General features: G+C 42.2%; 1 protein-coding gene across 3 annotated transcripts in view; it reads right to left on the bottom strand.

Moving 5' to 3' along the window:
• Nucleotides 1-19753, bottom strand: part of PCDH9 (protocadherin 9) — a 656718-nt gene that overhangs the window by 558306 nt on the left and 78659 nt on the right. The window lies entirely within an intron of this gene.

Genomic DNA, 19753 nt, shown 5'->3' with positions numbered 1-19753 from the left:
CACTCTTTACCTGTCTTTAAACCAATGTCAAAGGAATTTAAAGAAGGTTTTGAAAGAGGCTGCTTAGGGCATTTAGAGCATGTGTGCTCTATTTACCAACTGCAAGAAGCTATCTGAGCATATTGTGTGTGTGTGTGCATATAATTGACGAAAGCAATTGTGGGCAATTAAGAAAATTGTACATATTTCGCTATATCAGTCATGACCTCCTGTGAATCAACCCTTTTATCTTTAAAGGGCCAGTAAACATGACAAAAATATTTACCCTATGCATATGCAATACAATATTCTTATTATTCCTATGCTTTGAATGAGATTAAGATATATGAAGCTATACATATTTTATATAACGGCGGTCGTGTGATCCACGTTCACCAGGGTTGGGGATTATAAAAGCAGGCATATGACCTATGTGCTTGTGCAGTGGATTCTCAGCTAAGTGTGTGTGTGTGGGGGGGGGGGGGCTGTAACCAACAGCTTTGGGTAAGATTCAGTCTGTGACTCCTTGTTCCTCTTCGTGTTTGATTTGTATGCTCTTGCCACCCTCTATATGTGGTCGGATGAGCTCCTACTGAGATGTGATGGAGGTTTATCCTTTTTAATCTTTTAGGACAATATAGAACATCATCAAACTTCAGAACACTAGCTGTTCGGTGGGTATAACTTATTCTCAGGATTATGGGAGCAGGTGAAACGGTGAAACCTCTCTCTATATCCTTTGCAAACACCTATACCTTTTGTCTCTCTTTTCCCCCTGGCTGTTGTGGATGTGCTTTTTTTTCATGTCACCAGGCCAACTTAACCAAGTTATATAGATGGTAAATCCTAGCCCTCCTCCCCGCCTTCTTCCCTCCCTTCCTTCCCTTCCTCCCCCCCCCCACTTTCCTTTCCTCACCAACCCCCCAACCACCCCCACAATTTCCCCCCTTTTCCCCTCCCATTTCTCCCTCCCCCTTCCCCCTCCTCTTCTTTCCCCACTTTCTCCCATTTCTTTCCCCTTTTTCCCCCACCCCCCTTCTTTCCCCCCGCCTCCCCCCTTCCCATCTTTTCTTCCCATACCGCTATATATGCCAATGGCATGTATATATTTTTATAACTTTGTCGTTTTTATCAAGCATCTAACTATCCACCTATCAATGTCCCCCATGTCTGCCATTGGGGAGTTTTCTGGGAGAGCCATTGTCTGATTTAGGCAGTATATGTGTCTTGTATGGCAAGCACCAGTGTCTGGTATCTCCTTCCCCTCTCCCCCTTTTTTGTACTGTATTTCATTTATTGATGTATAAAGTGTACACATTGTTCTATATATACTACCTGTATTTTACCATTGCATTTCAGAACGTTCCTACAGTAATCCTCCTGACTACAACCGTGAATGTAGAGGAGCTGAACCCAGTGTGGATTCATTAGTATTAGTTGGATATTGTTAGACTAAGATTTATACTTCCACACATAATTTGTCCTGTGAATATACTGTTGATTACATGTTTTTATATTTTTTTGTATTAATAAAAATGATCAATTTTTGTTATTTTTCTTTAATGTTTTTTGAGCCTAAGGTACAGAGAAAGTCCAAATTCTCTTTGGTCCCCCTTCCCTTGGAGACCGCTTTGGGTCTCCATCTCCATCTTTTGCATATTTTATAAAACATAAAGCTTAGCTCAGTAATGCACAACCTCATAAATGAAAAGGATAAAATGTATTTAGACAATGGTTGCTTTAAATGAAACATGTGATACATCTCATATATATATATATATATATATATATATATATATATATATATATATATATATTAATATGAATATGGAATGTTCCTGACATTTGTGAGTAATCGCTGGTCATATCCTTTTCTCCAGGAAAAAGACAAGAGCCTTCACATGCATGTTATGTGTACATTGGCTCAGCCAAACAGATCAGAGTTCTATTGCTGTGTAAATCTAATGATGGCAAGTATATCTCTCATGTCTATAGTAGTCACCAATGTATGAACACTGCTAGGTTTCTACACACTTGGATTTCAGGAAGGAATTGAGTGGTTCAATATCCCAAGCTCATTCTGGATATAAGTTGATTCATGGTTCTTATTTGTGCTCTGAGCACTTTCTAATTATGGGTTCAATACAGGTTTTAAATGATATTTTACATTTTTTTTTGGATATACAGTATCTTTTCCCAGACAGTTATTTGCTATAAAGAATGTGGCATTATTTTTTTAGCTAATATCACTGTGAATATAGCAAGCATCGTATCTTTCTTAATTATAAGAGGTCAATACAAAGGGTTGTGTTCCTGTATTGGGGGGCAGGAATAGGAGCAAGATTTAAATAAAGAACGTACATTTAAGAATATGCTTTATGCTTTTTTTTTTACATTGCTGTGGACTCATTGCAGTACATTTAAGCCTAGTACACATGGGCCTAATGCTGGGCAGCATCAGCTGGTTCAAAAGAAACCGGCTGACATTCAGTCCGTGTGTACTAAAGTCAGTCCGAAGGGGCATGACTGAGAAAGGTCTGTCAATGGGCTCCCGATCAGCATTCACAGCAATGGCTGAGAGCGCTGACCGGAGTGTTCTGGCAGGGGGGCCTTCCCCCTATCAGAACACAAAAGAACAGCAGGAGAGATTGCTGTACTAACATTGGATAATTAGTACAGCAGCTCCTCCTGAGCTGTCTTTTTTTTTTCGTTCAGTCCTGCTGGATTGAACGGAAAAAAAAAATGAAAACTAGTTTGCACGAGGCTTTATATTCTGATATAGTATTTAGTGTGTAAAATTCATATATTCTTAATAATTCAGATGTATTTTTCAATTTTCAATTGCTGATTCTGTGTTACCTGAATTCTTTCACTTTAGAGCATTCAATCATTTTCTCAGTCTCCAAAGCCAGATCCTTTATTTAAGTCTTATGCATCAAAGACAGGCCGCTTCACCAACACATTTAATGAAGTAGGTGCTATATCTCAGCTATGCCAAATACCTTAAAAAAAAAAAAAAGCTTCTTTCAGCAGGGGACGCTTGTACCAGCCCCATTGCCCCTGTTCAGGTTGTCATGGCGGAGTTCTGCCATTGTAGTTAAGGTAGAACATACATATTGTGTATATTGTAAAATAACCACCTTTTCCTACTCAAGTTATGCACATTCATAGCAATCTCGGCTTGGCAGATATGCCAGACTTTCTAATACAGTAAATACCTTCAGAGAACAATAATAAATGATTTTCTAAGCATCCGTTTTTTTTTCCTGTTTTGTTTTAAGCAAGTGACAATATTGGCAGCTAGCTTTACTCTGCTAAAACATATTATTCATATACTTTTGGGAACATAGCAAATTGCTCTTTTATAAAATCGCATTTTAAAATAAATGTAATTGTAAGGGTTTTGCTTTTCCCTTTTTGTGTGCTTGTGTCTGGGTGTTTGCTCTATGATTTTCTCATATATTACTGGCGCCAAGGGAATTCCTGGCTATGTTGATAATTAATTTAAAATCTCAGACAAGAATTTCTTATCTGAGAAAAACAATGCACCACATCACTGCACATAATAAATATTCAAAGAATTTTGAAGTGCCTGGATTATGTGCTACATTTAAACAATATGACCAAATGCATTGCAGAGCAAATTGAAAGTATCAATGTCATTTTCTAATAGCCATGTTACCGCCGGCTGAATATCGTCTAAATGGATATGTTGATGGATCTGGGAAATCTGCACATTAAAGCATTTGATAGTGCTGTCTTTTTTTTTATATTCTGTGGATTTGTGGTCATACACTGTCTAAATTATTAAAGTATAGGGCATAAGCATACAGCCTGTGCCCTCTTGGCAGTTATTGAACTATATCATGGATGACGGTAAAGCAACAGTTCACTAACTGGCAGTATGTACTGGAATTTGCATTTTGGAATCAAATTAAAACTGTGAATGCTAATTGAACAATCCACACACAGTAAGAAGAACAAAACAACAACAAAAGGAAATGTATTCAACTCCTCCTTACTAAAACATTTAAAGGTTCAGTCAACTCAGAACATATTTCTGATATGAATTCATGCTGTTAGACTGAATGGTTCAGTGGATGCAAAGGATGTAGTCTCATTTTTATTGATAAACTTTCTTTAATGTGGAAAAATGTTTATGGAGGGGAGCATGGCTCTCCCCTTGGCAGATCTGCAAAGTATTGGTATCTCCTCACTAGCATCTCCAAATTAAACAATCTGGTGATTGATTTAATTCTCTGTTCATGGGTGAAATATTAGATGAATTGAATAATATTGTGATCATGCCCACCTATTCAACATGAATCTTCATTTCTACATCCTCGAATACACATAGTGCATCTCTGCACGTGTTTTCAATTAAACTGATTTATTGTACTAGAATCTAATCTGCTAATAATGCTCTCTTTTTTACACTATATATACAAGCTGTATTGACACTGTGTAGGTCATCTTAATATTTAAACTACTTTTGATATCAAGAGGATCGATAACTGCTTAGGTTTAGAGAACATTCATTCCATAATTTAATTTTCATTCTAAATGATGGACATAAAGTATATTATCTATGTCTACAATCACTGAACAATTTTTCAAAGCTATATGTTATGATGAGCGGTAATTTAGAAGATAGATCCGGCTACTCCAAAAGTCCTTACAATAGCTTTATTGATACATGAGTGAGTAAAAGATGTGCTGTGAGCAAGGCTTTTCTGCCGAAACGCGTAAGCCCTCATATGTTTTACTCACTCATGTATCAATAAAGCTATTAAAAGGACTTTAGGAGTAGCCAGCTCTATCTTCTAAATTACTGCTTATTGTTTGATGTTGGAGAGGACATCAGAGTCAGAGCACCTGCTAGTGGATTTCCTTCTCAACCTGCACTGTGGTCGCACTGCTCTGAACACTGCATTTGCTTTTCTTCTTGGTATATGTTAAGTTGGATAAGAAATTGTGGTGGATCAGTTTGGTTCACTCCAAACTTAAAGTGACACAACACAATATCCTTATTCTCCAACACATATACATCACCTATTTAATGGCCCTGTAAACTTTGTTTCATGAAATCCCTTCTTACATTGTTGTTCTCTCTCCTTGTAATGGCGTGTGCAGGACCATGGAGCAGAAATGTAGCCACCCTCTAACAGGAAGTTGCATCACAAAGAATTTGTAGATTTGGAGGAGTTTATTGCCACTTTAAGTTCAGGTGAACTGGTCAGTTCACACTTCATCCAGAGTATTCCTCACAATTAATTGGTAAAGTGATCCCAATGATTGACATTGGATACCACATAGTGGCATTGGCAAGGGGTCAAGAGTGAGGGGTGGGGACTAGGATTTCTTGTGGGACAGAAGCAAAAAAAAAAAAAATATACGCTGACAGAAACAAGGGAGAATAAAGGGTCCACTCTGCTTAACCGCTGGTAGATTAAATTGCTAATTGTTTACTCACCACTAACCACATCTGTTGTGTAATGCAGGCCGATGTCCACATAATTTTACATAATTTTACATTTTAAGAGGAACTGGGTTTAATTTTACTGTTGTATGGTAAAACACTGGGTTACTGGTCAGAAGTAGGAAGCAATCTATCCACAAACAAGTACAAAGTCTGAGGTTGAGCTTTTCTGTAATGCTGAAAGTATATAAAAGCCATTTTTTACACAATTGCAGCCTAATTTTATTATCTACTTAAAGCTCACTCAACACAGCAAACACATTTTGCGTTACCAGATCAAATCTAAGCAAAGTGTAACTGGTTTTGGCCAGCTTAATACTATATCCCATTTCTTTACTCACTTGGTATAAGGCACACTAGCAACATATCCAGAAACCAATTTTATTCAGTCATTAGAAATGGCAAATATTTTTTAAACACAGGAAATTCTGTATATTACTTTTTTTTTTTTTTTTAATGTTATTGTAAAAAGTTTATTTTTCTTTGTTATAGACATCCTGTTTCATTATTATTACTTTTCAGTGTACTTTCAAAAATTATGATTGTGAGGATTTCACTTTTGTTGTAAAAGAAATATTAAAAATGGAGACAAAAGTATATTTCATTCAGGGAACAGCTTATTTAAAAAAAAAAAAAAAGAAAATTACAAGGGAAAAAGACTGCTCCCTTAATTGCTGGTTTGCGCAAGGTGTAATAACAGTCATTTTTGAGACTACATTGTAGGTAAAATTAGAAATGGATAATTATCAACACAACATAGCTGTTTTCAGGAGTACAGTAAAGAATAATCGCAATTGCTTGTCAAAAGATATTCTATTTTAAGGACATTGCAGAATACTAGTTTGATAAGTCAGTCAAGGATGGTGTATCTTGACAACCCAGTGAGGAAAATAAATTTTCACATAGCTAAATACATTTTATATAGTGGCCACAGACCAGACTAGCTGGTTGCTACCAATGAGTCAAGTGATACGGATAATATACTGTATGCTATTTTAAGCCTGTGACACATACATTTATATTTAGAACTCATTAGAAAAAAAAGAAACTGTGCAGTAACACTATAGTAGTGTAAAAAAATAAATAAAGAGTTAACACTTCCTTTCGGAATGTTGCACCTTAACGAAAACTAGTTAGAATTAGGCTTATGCGAAAATCAGAACCATGTAGGATTACTTCTAAAATATGTATTTTGCCCTCTAATTTAGCCTTACTTTCTATGTCAGAGTCAGATGCTTCTGTTTGGGTGATAGGATCTCCTAAAGTCTAAAAATTGCTACCCTGTTGCTACTGCCTATTTTGACACAGTGACCCTGATTAACTAAAGGAGTAAATGATAAAAAAGAGAGTGAAAAATCACTTTGAAAAGAATACCCAAACAGCATTTTTACTGCCTTGTGATTGGATGGCTAAAGTCTCAATGCTTCAACTCATTTGCTAAGCTAATGGAAAGTTCACTTTGCAAAGAAAAAAAAATCAATTAGCTTGGTAAATGAGGTGAAATGCTGACTTCTATAATGCACATTATTTATTTTTTTCCCCTTGCACATGATTGGGTATTCGTTGCAACATAAATTCTCAAGTTGTTTTACTTATATTTAAAGATAAATGAAAATTCAGTAAACCTACATTAAAATATTATCACTTCAGGTGGTTTTACAGGTCATCCACCAGTTGTGAGTGCATACCTACTGAGATTCATTCCTTCTTGTAGTATCCAGATACAAACAAACACGTTGCACTTCTGCAGTTTGTTTTCCTCGATAGAAAACAAGCTTTACCTCAAATAATGCTAAAACACAGCCAGACAGTAGCACATTGCTACCGGCAGACCCTACCCTACTACTTCAATGAGTTTTTACCCAGTAGGGTATGGCTTAGGCTTCATGACTGAGCCCCTATGGTGAAGAAATACATCTAAGGAGCAGAGGAGGGACTGGCAGTGATCGATGTGGCAGATGCCCCAGTCTGGCTCTGTGAATTTGTGGACTGTTTGTTTGTAAGTGAAAATTCACTATCAACATACTCTACTCCTAAAATAAATCAAACCAATATCTCCCAAATCCTGTGTATAGGAGTAATGAAGCAAATCTCTATGTAATTTTTATTTTTACCACAAAGCATTTTGTTGTGTTTTGCGCAAATTTAATATTGCTACCATATAGTTAGACTTGAAGGGTTATTTTGTCAGGTTATTTAAATAATTTATTTATTTTTTTATTCTTATATACATTTTATATTTTCTATACAATTTTCTGTATAATTGTATTGACATGGCATTGTCATTCTCTATTCTAAGCCATTGTATAATGACTCTTCTGCATCCTTTAATATACACCAGATATGTCCAAATAAATAAATATTGTGCAATAAGGTATAGCTCATTGGACGCATTCCTATTAACATGGACAGGAAAACCTAAGATATAAATCGTTTTTGGCAGTCAAGATTTGAAATATTTTTACTGGCAATTAGCAAAGGTCATTAATAGATACGATTTGGCAGGAAGAACACCATTTCCGGTTTCTCAGGTCCTCCTTTGCAGACACCGGAAGAGAAATGCCTCTCTTCCTGTATAAAACGGCGGATGTGACGGCGCGCGCCTATCTCCCACTCTCAGTTGAAGCCCTATTGGAGGAAACGCGTCAGCAGGGGAGGCGTGCCGTCACGACGTCACTCGCGGTCCGTACTGCAGCCGGATGCGAGTCGCTTTAGAAATCTCTCTGCTCTTAGTCTCTACTCATCGCTTATGTTTATCCTGTACATGTAAGTGCAACACTTTATTTAATAAACATCATCAAAAGGTAATTCACCATCAGCCTCCTTTATATATTTTTATGTAAATCGGAGACACACCGTGGGAACCCAAAGCCAGTTAGAGAAGGGAACAACGCTCCAGTCCATATTTTCATCAGCTATTGTCGAGCCTGTTTCTTTTCTAAATCTGGTAAGGGGCCCAATTTGCTTTTCTGCACCGGTGTTTGTGCACGTTTTGAGGTGGATTACATCAGGGCATACATGCCATAACAGCGGAATATACTCATTGCACTTACCTTTTATCCGCCGGGTAAGGAGGAATTTCACCTGGTGGAGGGACATTCCATACACCTTTGTGTTCATCATTGGCTTGGACTTTTACACCGTTTCACTTTACTTTTAATTATTTTAAAATATAATATAATTTATATATATTGTTTGGAATTTTCTCTCAATTGTATAATCACTGGAACACACTGCATCACATCAAGTTTCACGTATCACTGTTATATGATAATTGTGTTTATATTTTAGAGTTTTGTAACTCTATTATTATTTATAGGGAACACATCCCTATTTGTTGGAAAGGTCTATTTATCACATCACTTTTTAGTGTTTTTTTTTTTTACTCATTGAATAAGCGCACTTTTTTTTCACCATTTACTTACTAATTGTCTAGTAGCAGCTATTCACATATCAGCGCACCCATCTTCCTTAAACCAATAGGATAAATATGGTTGCGAACTGAACACTAAAAGCTCAATACACAATACCTCAATAGACATAAAATAAAGCAGTGTAACGCATAAAAAACAATCAGTAATAAATGTTTAAAAAGTCAATTTTGCAGAAATGCTCCTCTGCAACAGAGAGATTGCCACTCTGAGGGTAAGTGTCCAATAAAACATGTAAGTGTCACGGTGCAACCAGCCCCTCCACCACAGACACCATCAGCAGCTCACCTCTCCTCTGAGCTGCAACCACTGTCATTGTATTCCAAAGGGTGTCTGCTTAAACATATATATATATATACATATACATATACATACATACATATATATATATATATATATATATATATATATATATATATATATATATATATATATATATATATATATATACTGTATAATGTTTGGGGGTTCTGAGTAATATTGCCATTACATCAGTATTACACTGATACATATAAAAATGTAAAAAAAAATGGATTTTTGTAAAATCTTACCGTAAAATCCTTTTCTCTTAGCTCATTGACAGACGTAGTCCTCGGTGATACACCACCTTCGGGTTATGTTGCCTCCACAGGAGCAGGACTAGACAGGAAATTAAAAAGCTCTGGCCACACCCTAGGGGCAGTCCCAGAGGGTATATCCTCTCTCTCTGCCTCAGCAAATCAGTTATGTGAAAAAGCAGTCTTTAGAGATTTTAACCCAACTCAAAAAAACAGAGGGGCGGGGACTACGTCTGTCAATGAGCTAAGAGAAAAGGATTTTACGGTAAGATTTTACAAAAATCCATTTTTCTCTAGCGCTCATTGACAGACGTAGTCCTCGGTGATACACCACCTTCGGGACGTCCCAGAGCAGTATCACAACTGAGGGGTGGGAAAATGAAATCAAATCCCAATCTAGAAGGCCCAACCGGTGCCAACTAGAAGTTTACAATGCTCATCCTTAATGATGAGACTCAACAAAAGAGAGAAAAAATTTTTCTTTTTTTTTTTTTTTTTTTTCAAACAGAAAAAACCCTCGAGGTAGACCACCGGTCTCCTCAAATTGCGGCCTGCAAAACCTTGCGGCCAAATGAGGCATCCGCCGATGCCGTCACATCAATTTTATAGAATTTTGTAAAGGTATGTACCGACGACCAAGTGGCCGCCTTACATACCTGGACCACTGACGCCTGATGGCGAAAGGCCCAGGAAGTACTGAGCGCTCGAGTGGAGTGCGCCCTAACAGGGAACGGAGGACTCTGACCCTTAATAGAATAAGCCTGTACCACCGTTTGTCTAATCCATTTGGCAATGGTCGCGGCAGATGCAGGCAAACCCTTTCTGGGGCCATCCGTGATCACAAAAAGTGAATCTGTCTTACGGAATGATTCCGTAGCTTTCAGGTATACCCTGATTGCCCGAACCACATCTAAGGAATGCAACGCATGTTCCCGATGATGCTTGGGCTGAGGACACAAGGAAGGTAGTACAATATCTTCATTCAGATGAAAATCTGAAACCACCTTAGGAAGAAAAGATGGCTTAGGATGAAGTACTACCTTATCCCTATGAATCACTAGGTATGGGGACTGGCATGATAATGCAGCCAGTTCTGACACCCTGCGAGCAGAAGTAATAGCCACCAAGAAGGCCACCTTCTGGGATAAAGTAAGCAAGGGAATCTCCCTGATGTTTTCAAAGGGAGGTTTCTGTAGAACCGACAAAACCAAATTAAGATCCCAGGGCGGTAAGGGCGCGCGGACTGGAGGAGCCAGGTGCCGCACCCCCTGGATGAAATTCCGCACCAAGGATTTGGTAGCTAAAGGCTTCTGAAAGAAGATTGCTAATGCTGAAACTTGACCCTTGATGGTGCTCAAGGCTAGCTTCTGCTCAACCCCTTGTTGCAAAAAGGCCAATATTCGAGACACCGAATAGGTACGTGGAGGAAATCCTAAAGATTCGCACCACGCAATATAAGTCTTCCATGTGTGATAATAGACTTTGCTGGAAGTCGCTTTCCTTGCTTTAATAAGGGTAGGAATGACTGAAGTAGACAAACCTCTGTCCTTCAGTACTTGGGTCTCAATGGCCAGGCCATTAAAACCAGCGACTGTAAAGCACGAAGGTAAATTGGTCCTTGAGACCACAGACACTCCCTGAGACGAAGTTCCCACGGAACGTCTGCGACTAACATGTCCAAGTCGGCCAGGCCGGCTTGAGGAGGCCAGCCTAGAATTTCTAGGACCACTGGCGCTGATTGGATCTGAACCAGGCGTCCCTAGAGCTATCTGGCCCCGACCATCCGAGAAAGTCTGGTCGTTTTCTGTTCCCACACATTTATCAGATACCTGATAGTTATCAGGAAAGGTGATCTTTTCTGGTTGAACCTCAGGGACCGAAGTCACCCGACTAGAGGCTACTTGGCCTATCTGGTCAACCAGATCCGATTCCTGTGAGGTATCGGGACTAATCTTAGGAAAAGGTAAAGGAAAAGATCTATTCAGGGAACGGTAACTACCGCTTCCTGTGGTACTTAAATGTTGGAAGGGAAGAATCGCACCGGTAGTAGTGGTTGATGCTCGATCTATTGTCCTGAATACCGGTGAAAACGTCCCCCCACCCTGAAACCGGGTGGGGGCGCACCTTCAGGCTGTGTACTCCTTTACTTCGGGTTTGGCTGGGTTGGTCCCCTGCTTGTCCGACCAGCCCTTCTTGAACCCTCCTGGAGGAGTCTTGCCTTTCCCGCTAGTACCAGCCGGGCGCCCTTTATGGGCGGTAAAGAAAGGTCCTCGCTTGTTGCGAGGTCCCTTAGCTTTTGCAGCCTGTGGCAAAAAAGTGCTCTTGCCCCCAGTGGCATCCTTAATGATTTCATCTAGGTTGGCCCCAAATAGACGATTCCCCTGAAAAGGGAGATTGGTCAAGGTCTTTTTGGAACCTAGGTCAGCTGACCAGCATTTTAACCACAGCACACGTCTGAGGATCACTGCTAACTTAGATGCATGCCCTAATAAGGGAGTAGTGTCCAAGGCTGCGTCACAGATAAACCGTAGCCCTTGTATGATCTGTTCCATCAAATCAGATGTCTCCTGGGGAATATCTTTTCCCCTAAGATCTTGGCGTACCATTTGCGCCCATTCCGTAAGTGTCTGGGAAACTAGACCAATAACAATTACTGGTCTAAATGCTGACCCTATCAGAGAGAAGATAGTGCGGGACTCTGCTTCTATCTTTCGATCCACCGGATCCTTAAAGGACGAAGTGTCCTCCACTGGAATAACCGTGGCTTTATTCAGCCTGGAAATAGGCGGATCCACGACTGGTGGTACCGTCCATTTCTTAATGATGGATTCCTCAAACGGATAGCGTCTAGCAATACGCTTAGAAATAGTAAAGGTACGTTTAGAATGCTCCCATTCTCCTTTAATCTGATTACCAAAACATTTAGGTACAGGAAAAGCCTTCGCCGTCTTGATGGGCTTATTAGTACCAAAAGGCATCTCTGTTTCAGTTGCCTCTGCCGGTAAAGCCTCAAGTTTTAAGGTTTCCTGCACTGCCACAACTAGTGCGTCCACCAATGCTTCTTCCTGAATTATAGCAAGAGAAGAAGCGTCCTCCTCACTGTCTGAGGGGGCTTTACCTGGGATAACAGCCCTTGCAGAGGAACCTGCAACTGCCATGACCATCTCTGAATCTGAGTCAGAGGTGTCAGATGGTATAGGGGTAGGCGGGGGTCGCTTCCTTGACCCCCGTCCCTGACAGGCCGCCTCCACCCGAGCCACCATAGACTCCAAAATTGCTGTAAATGACTCTATACTCTGTGCACCGGTGGGTCCCGAGGCCCCCTCGAGGGAAACAGGTGGGGGAATATGTGTGGCAGGGTCCATGATAACTCCAGTTACTTCCTGGATAATATAATTCAAAAGTAAAGAAAAAAACTTTTTTTTTTTTTTTTTTCTGACCCCCAGCGCCACAAAAGGCCCCTTAGTGTTACCTGCTAGGGATCCCTATCGATCGAGAGAGAGAGAGATAGACCCCCAGGCTCACCACTTGATGCTCAGAGTTTAACTGCAACAGGTTACAGCGCTGTCTTGACAAACAGGAAGTCTTTTGGCTGGCTGCCCAGGAAGAAAGGAGGCGACTCCGCCCCTCTGCACGCCTTCCGGCGCCTCCCCCAAGCTCCACGAGGTGTAGGATCACCTCAAACATGGCCGCCCCCATGCTGGAGACACGAGGCTACGCCAAAATGGCGGCTCGTGCGATCCAGCAAAAGAAATGGCGGCGGCCTGTACTGAATAGCGGTGTGCTGCAGGGCACACAACACTCTCTCTGCATGGGGATATGGCGTGGTTGGCGGTACCGGCCCTGGCGGACCGCATGGCCGTTCGGGAGGCCTGCTAATAGCTGGAGATCTGATTTGGAAGGCAGTCTACATGTCCGTGGCTTCTGACTGGTAGGTAGCTTATACTTAACCCATAAGATTCCCAGAATGCCACAGATTACATCTTTTAAACATGTATACAATAGATTGTTAGCTCCCAAACCAAGCCTCCTGGCTTTTTGCACACATAAAATCACACTCAAAGTAGGAGGATCTGTGACATGTTATAGGATAGAAAGGACTCTTTCTTACCATACAGAGAGGGGCCCGCGTTCACCACAAAACCCGTCAGGGAAAAAGGGGGAACATACTACTCACCATACCGGAACCAGGCGGGCACCAACTCCTGACAGTACCCCTCTCCACCGGGGCGGGAGGGCTGTCGACCGATACGGACGCCGTGACTCATGGTCTTTGGCGTTTCAGCGAGACGTTTAACTCGCGGGTTCAGTCCTTTTAATGGGACTTTGTCGCGGCCGACCCAGCGCGGAGCTATGGCCTGCACGCGCTCGTAGGCTGAACTGGGGTGACCACCGGATCTCAACATCCAGCCCGTCGCCCAGTTCAGCTTTCTTGCTTGAAGATCTCACAGGAACACTGGAGAAAAAAAGCTGTCTAAAAAATCCTTTAAGAAAAAAATTCTTGCCAGGACCTAAGATCCCAGCAAGGTATCTAGGTCCTTACTCCTAACTAGACAGAAAATAACTGATTTGCTGAGGCAGAGAGAGAGGATATACCCTCTGGGACTGCCCCTAGGGTGTGGCCAGAGCTTTTTAATTTCCTGTCTAGTCCTGCTCCTGTGGAGGCAACATAACCCGAAGGTGGTGTATCACCGAGGACTACGTCTGTCAATGAGCGCTAGAGAAATGTAAGTTTACAATTTAGTCATTAGGTAAGTAAACAACAATATGTATATTGGCGTGTTAATGCTTTGCAAAATAGTACTTTAGCATTTTAAGGAGACAACAATAATTTACGATTATTACGATCCTGATAAGTTCCCCGTGAGCCCCCAGTTGGTAATAACGGATAGATCAATACCACACATTTTTCATGAGTGAGCAGTAATTACAGGTTCTGACAATCAACAATTTGTAGGTTACAAGAGCCATGGTATTCAAATAATAATTTCCTACTAAGTTTGTGTATAATGTATTTAGACTGACCCCAGTATACAGCAGAGATCTCTCGTAGGAGAAATTGGTAGAAACCGTGTCAATCACTCCCTTGATTGGTGGCGTCTCTGCCAGTCTCCAAGATCGAGCTATTAGTAGTCTTGCCGCCAGTAAGCAGTGGGTCACAGTATGTCGCAAATCATAGTGAAGGTGCTCACCTCCTATGGATAGGAGGGCCATACCCGGGTCTGGGTTGATACGAGTGTTAGTCACGTCTGAGATTAATGAGAAGGTGGCCTGCCAAAATGGTTGTATATGGGGACATTGCCAGAAGATGTGGAAGAGAGTACCTACTCCTCCACATGCTCGCCAACATTTACCGTCATTATTCACGTCAAATTTATGAAGCCTGTCTGGTGTGAGATACCAACGAAGCGAGAGTTTCAGAGTCAGTTCCCACAGGTTGGAGTTACAAGTCGATGAATATATTAATCTCAGTGCCTCTGTCCATTGGTTGTCCGTGAATTCCATCCCCAAGTCCCTCTCCCATTGAACATGGGGGAGTGACCTGGAGAAAACCGATTTTTGTTGTAGAATATTGTAGAAAGTAGTGATGCCCCTGACCCTGGGGTGTGAGACAGAGGAAAGAAAGTTCCAAGCCTGAGTCTGGATTTTCAATGGCCATTGTGGAATAGAAGACAAGAAATGGCGTGTTCTAAGGTGTAGGAAGAAGTCAGCATCGGGGAGGTGATATCTAGCTTGCAGGATATGGAAAGGGAGAGCTATACCGTTGTCATAGAGATCATTGATACTGTTTATGCCTCGGGATTGCCAAGATTTGAAACAGGAATCCGGTATTAATGAATGGAGGGCCGATATAGGTATTGGAAGGTCTACAGTATCTAGGCCTACTTCGTTTTGGGATACCAATATTTTCCAAGCGGTAGCCGAAGCCACCATAGGGGGAGGAAAATGGGAAGGAATTTTTGTCCCTAAGGACGTAGCCATCAGCCACGCCGGGAGGTCCGATCTGCTACAGTAAGAGGCCTCCATAGTCCGCCATAAAGTATGAGAAGAGGGATCAAACCATTCATGGAGCTGAGTCAGGATAGAGGCTAAATAGTAGTCGTAAATATCCACCATTCCAGCCCCCCCCTGAGATCGATGTTTAACGAGTCTAACATGAGCGCATCTAGGTCTCCTACTCTGCCAAATATAGGAGGAGATAAGTGATTGAACTGAGCGAAAGAACGTTTTTGGGACTGGGATCGCCACGGTCCTGAAAATGTAAAGGAGTTGTGGAAGGTACATCATCTTAAACGCTGCTAGCCTCCCTAGCCACGAGAAACAATGAGATTGCAAGTGTTTAAGGTCAGCTTGAAGTCGGTCACGAGCAGGGATGTAGTTATGTAGGAAGAGTGTTTTCGGGTTCGCTGTAAGTTTAATGCCGAGGTATGTGATAGTGTGTTCTGCCCACAAGTAAGGGAACTGAAGTTGCAACAGTGCACTAGTAGAAGCATCCACACCAACATTAAGAATATGCGACTTGGTTTCGTTGACCTTATACAAGGATACTTCCCCAAACCATTTAAGGATCTTTTGGATTTCAGGCATGGAACCAGTAGGATTAGCGATCATGAGGATAACATCGTCTGCAAATAGACTTATTTTATGTTGAACACCCGCTATCTCAATCCCCGATATACGAGAGTTTGATCGAATGTGTTCAGCTAAGGGTTCCATAACCATATTAAATATTAGGGGCGATAGCGGGCACCCTTGCCTGGTGCCGTTGGTGATTGTAAAAGGGGTGGAGATCGCATCCGGAGTGCGGACCATTGCCGAAGGATTCGAGTATAAGGCCATTATGGCGCCATACAGGAAGCCATGAAATCCAAATTTGCGCAGGACTGCTGATAAAAAGCCCCAGTGAACCCTGTCGAACGCCTTCTCTGCATCCAAAGACAGGAGCAGAGAAGGCGTTCCGTTGTTCCGAGCGTGGTGAATGGCATTGATAACCCTCCTTGTTGCGTCAGAAGCTTGGCGACCTTTAGTAAAACCGGATTGGTCCTTGTGAATAATTGTCGGGAGGATATGAAGTAACCTGGTAGCAATAATTTTAGCGTACAATTTTGCATCCATGTTCAGGAGTGAGATTGGCCTAAAATTTTGTGTCTGAGTGGGTTCTTTCCCAGGTTTAGGTAAAGTCACTATCATGGCGCTAAGCATTTCCTTTGGGAAGGAGGAGGAGGTAGCAGCAGAGTTGAATACTTTAGTCAAAAGTGGCGTGAGTAGATGAGAGAATTGTTTGTAATATTCCGCCGTGTACCCGTCCGGGCCAGGGGATTTCAGGTTGGGAAGGGATGAGATTGCTGTACCAATTTCCAGCTCAGTGAATGGCTGATTAAGGACCTCCAATTTGTCGGGGGGAACTGTGGGAAGATTTATAGTACCAAGAAAGGCGGCAATATCTGCCGGACAAGGTTGGTGACTACCCGGATCAGCCTGGATATTGTAGAGGGATTCATAGTACGCGCTAAATGCGTTAGCGATAAGATTGGGCTTAAGAAGCTTTTCTTTAGAGTGGGGATGGTAAACGAATGGTATTCTAGCTTTAATCCTCTGTCCCTTAATCCGAAGGGCCATGGCTTTAGAAGCCTTTTGCCCAGTGGAGTAAGAAGTCGTTTTCCATTTCTTAAGGGAGTCGCTATATTTTTCTAAAAGCATGGTTCTTATTTCCTGTCTAAGTGAGAAGATTTTATTGGTGAGGTATCCTGAAGGGTGTTGCTGGTTTTGGGAATCAAGAGAAGAGAGTTGTTTTGTCAACTCGTCCATACGCTGCGACCTCCTTCTCCTCTCTCTAGCACCTATTTGCATAAGCACCCCCCTCAAAACTGCCTTGTGGGCATTCCACACTACCAGCGGGTCTGAGTCATCCAGTAAATTATCCGATAGGTAATTCTGCAAGTGTTGCTGCACTTCTGACAAGTAGGTGGGGTTTTTTAGTAGATGATTATGCAGCCTCCAAACAAATGGAGATTGGGCATGCTGACCTAGGGTCAGCGTGGTAGTCAAAGGTGAGTGGTCAGACCAGGTAGCAGTGTGAAGTTCCACCGAGGACACATATTCCAACATTTTTCTGTCTGTTATACACAAATCTATACGTGAGTATGTGCCGTGACGCGGGGACAGGAACGAAAAGTCCCTCTCCGACGCATGACAGCACCTCCACACGTCATACATTTCCTGAGACCAAAGATATTTCGACAGAGAAGCATTAGGACGTTTAGGTTTGGCCGTTGAGTCCATGTTACTGTCAGGAGTGAGATTAAAATCACCACATATAAGAAGATTCCCAAAATCAAGGGCCTTAGCTTTGGCCACTACAGATCTAATGAACGAAAGTTGGTGTTGATTCGGGGCATATAAGTTCACGATGGTAAAACGTTTACCCAAGATCGTGCACTGTAGTATGATGTATCTCCCCTTGGGGTCAAGAATATCGGCATGGTGGTGAAAGTCTATGGAGTCTTTGACCGCAAGAAGAACTCCCTTCCGCTTCTTCTTGCAAGATGCTAGGTACATGTATGGATAATTTTTATGGGTGCACTTCGGTGTAGCATCCTGTGCAAAATGTGTTTCTTGAATACAAAGTATGTCTCCCTTCAGAGATGAGGCCGTAGCCCATAGAGATGACCTCTTGGCAGGGTGGTTCAGACCACGCACATTCAGTGATACTATGTTAATGGACATGGTAAGTGACGAGGTTGCAATAAGACTTCAGTGTGAGAAAGGCACCAGTGAGCACGTTATGTGGAGAGGGTGATCTCCAAAGAGTTGACAGTACCTGAAGGTCCAGTGCTCATGTAGAGGCGGCAAGCTATTTGGATGTGAACTTTTTGCGGTCCAGGAAAAAAGCAGACACTGGCGGGTTTCACAGAGGTTCGGTATCTCTGGGTTATCTGGTGATGATAGAAAATGTCTCAGATGTGACGACCAGCAGGAACTTCCGATATGTTCAGATGAGGATGGAAGATGTCTCTACTCTGCAATAAAACACGTAGGGAGAGAAAACAACAGAACAAGTGGAAAAAATGTGAGCTTGCGTTCAAAAATGACAAACTGGTAACAGGTGAGAATCAGCAAGTGGTATCCTGGGTCAGGCTTGCTGATATAAACAGGGGGTAAATCCACCTCTGGTGGAAACAAAGGTGCACAGAAATCATTCAAAAGTGGGCCGGCCGGGCCATGTGTTGCTCAGTATGGGGAACTCAGTAGAGTCACGGTGTGAACCTTTGCCTGGAGCTGCTATGATGATGCCCCTGGGATGGAGGCGGGGTACGATGTGGGAAATCCGGAGGGCCCCTCGGAGGGTCGGGGATAATACCCCAGGAATGGAGCAGTTTCATCCCTCCTTCCATCGTAGAAATAGTGTGAGGTATCCCATTGTATGTGACCAAAAGGGTAGCTGGGTGGCGCCATTTATAAGTAACTTTGTGGTTCGCCAGGGCCTTGGTAAGTGTTTTAAGCTGCCTGCGTTGTTGCAGCGTGTGCTGGGATAAATCGGCGAATAGCTGTATTTGCGAGTAGGGGGCTGGAAGAGTGCCCAGTGCTCGGGACGCTTGCAGGATTTGCTCTTTTGCAGGATAGAAATGAACTCTTAAGAGGACATCCCTGGGAACTGAGGCTTCCAGAAACTTGGGTTTAGGCAGTCTATGTATCCTGTCAATAGTGAGCTCAATAGGGGTTAGTGCAGGCACTAGAGAGGAGAACAGGGCGGTAGCATATTGCTGCAACTCTGCAGGGGGAATATCTTCAGGAACTCCCCGTATTTTAACATTATTGCGGCGAGAGCGATCTTCTAGATCTGCCAGCTTGTTTTTGATCCATATATTGTCATCTTTCTGTTCAGTATAAGCGTCCACAAGATCGTTAATAGTATCTGTACAGTCCTCCATTCTCTGTTCCATGTAGTGCACCCTGCTCCCCACACTCTTCATTTCCAGTGTAAATCTATCCATGATAGAGGATAGGTTAGTCATCATTGAGGATTGAAAAGAGATAAGCATGCTCTTTAGGGTGGTGTCCATGACAGGTTGCCCTGTAGTAGGGAAAGCTGATATGGAGGACTGCAGGGATGACAGGGAGTGAATGGAGTAAAGGCTGTTACTCACTGTGGATCCTGAGCTGCCATGATCATCCATCCTCATCCTCGTTTTGGCAGGACTCCCCGAGATCGGCGTTGCTGTGGCGGAATCCGGAGGGGAAGGAGGTGGGGGTCCATCTGCCGATGAAGCGGGGTCAGCATCAGGGAGATCTGTGTACGCCGCCGG

The sequence above is a fragment of the Pelophylax lessonae genome (assembly GCF_965119305.1).
Source record: "Pelophylax lessonae genome assembly, chromosome: 2".
NCBI classification, from domain to species: domain Eukaryota; kingdom Metazoa; phylum Chordata; class Amphibia; order Anura; family Ranidae; genus Pelophylax; species Pelophylax lessonae.
This window is presented reverse-complemented; position numbering and strand designations above follow the sequence as displayed.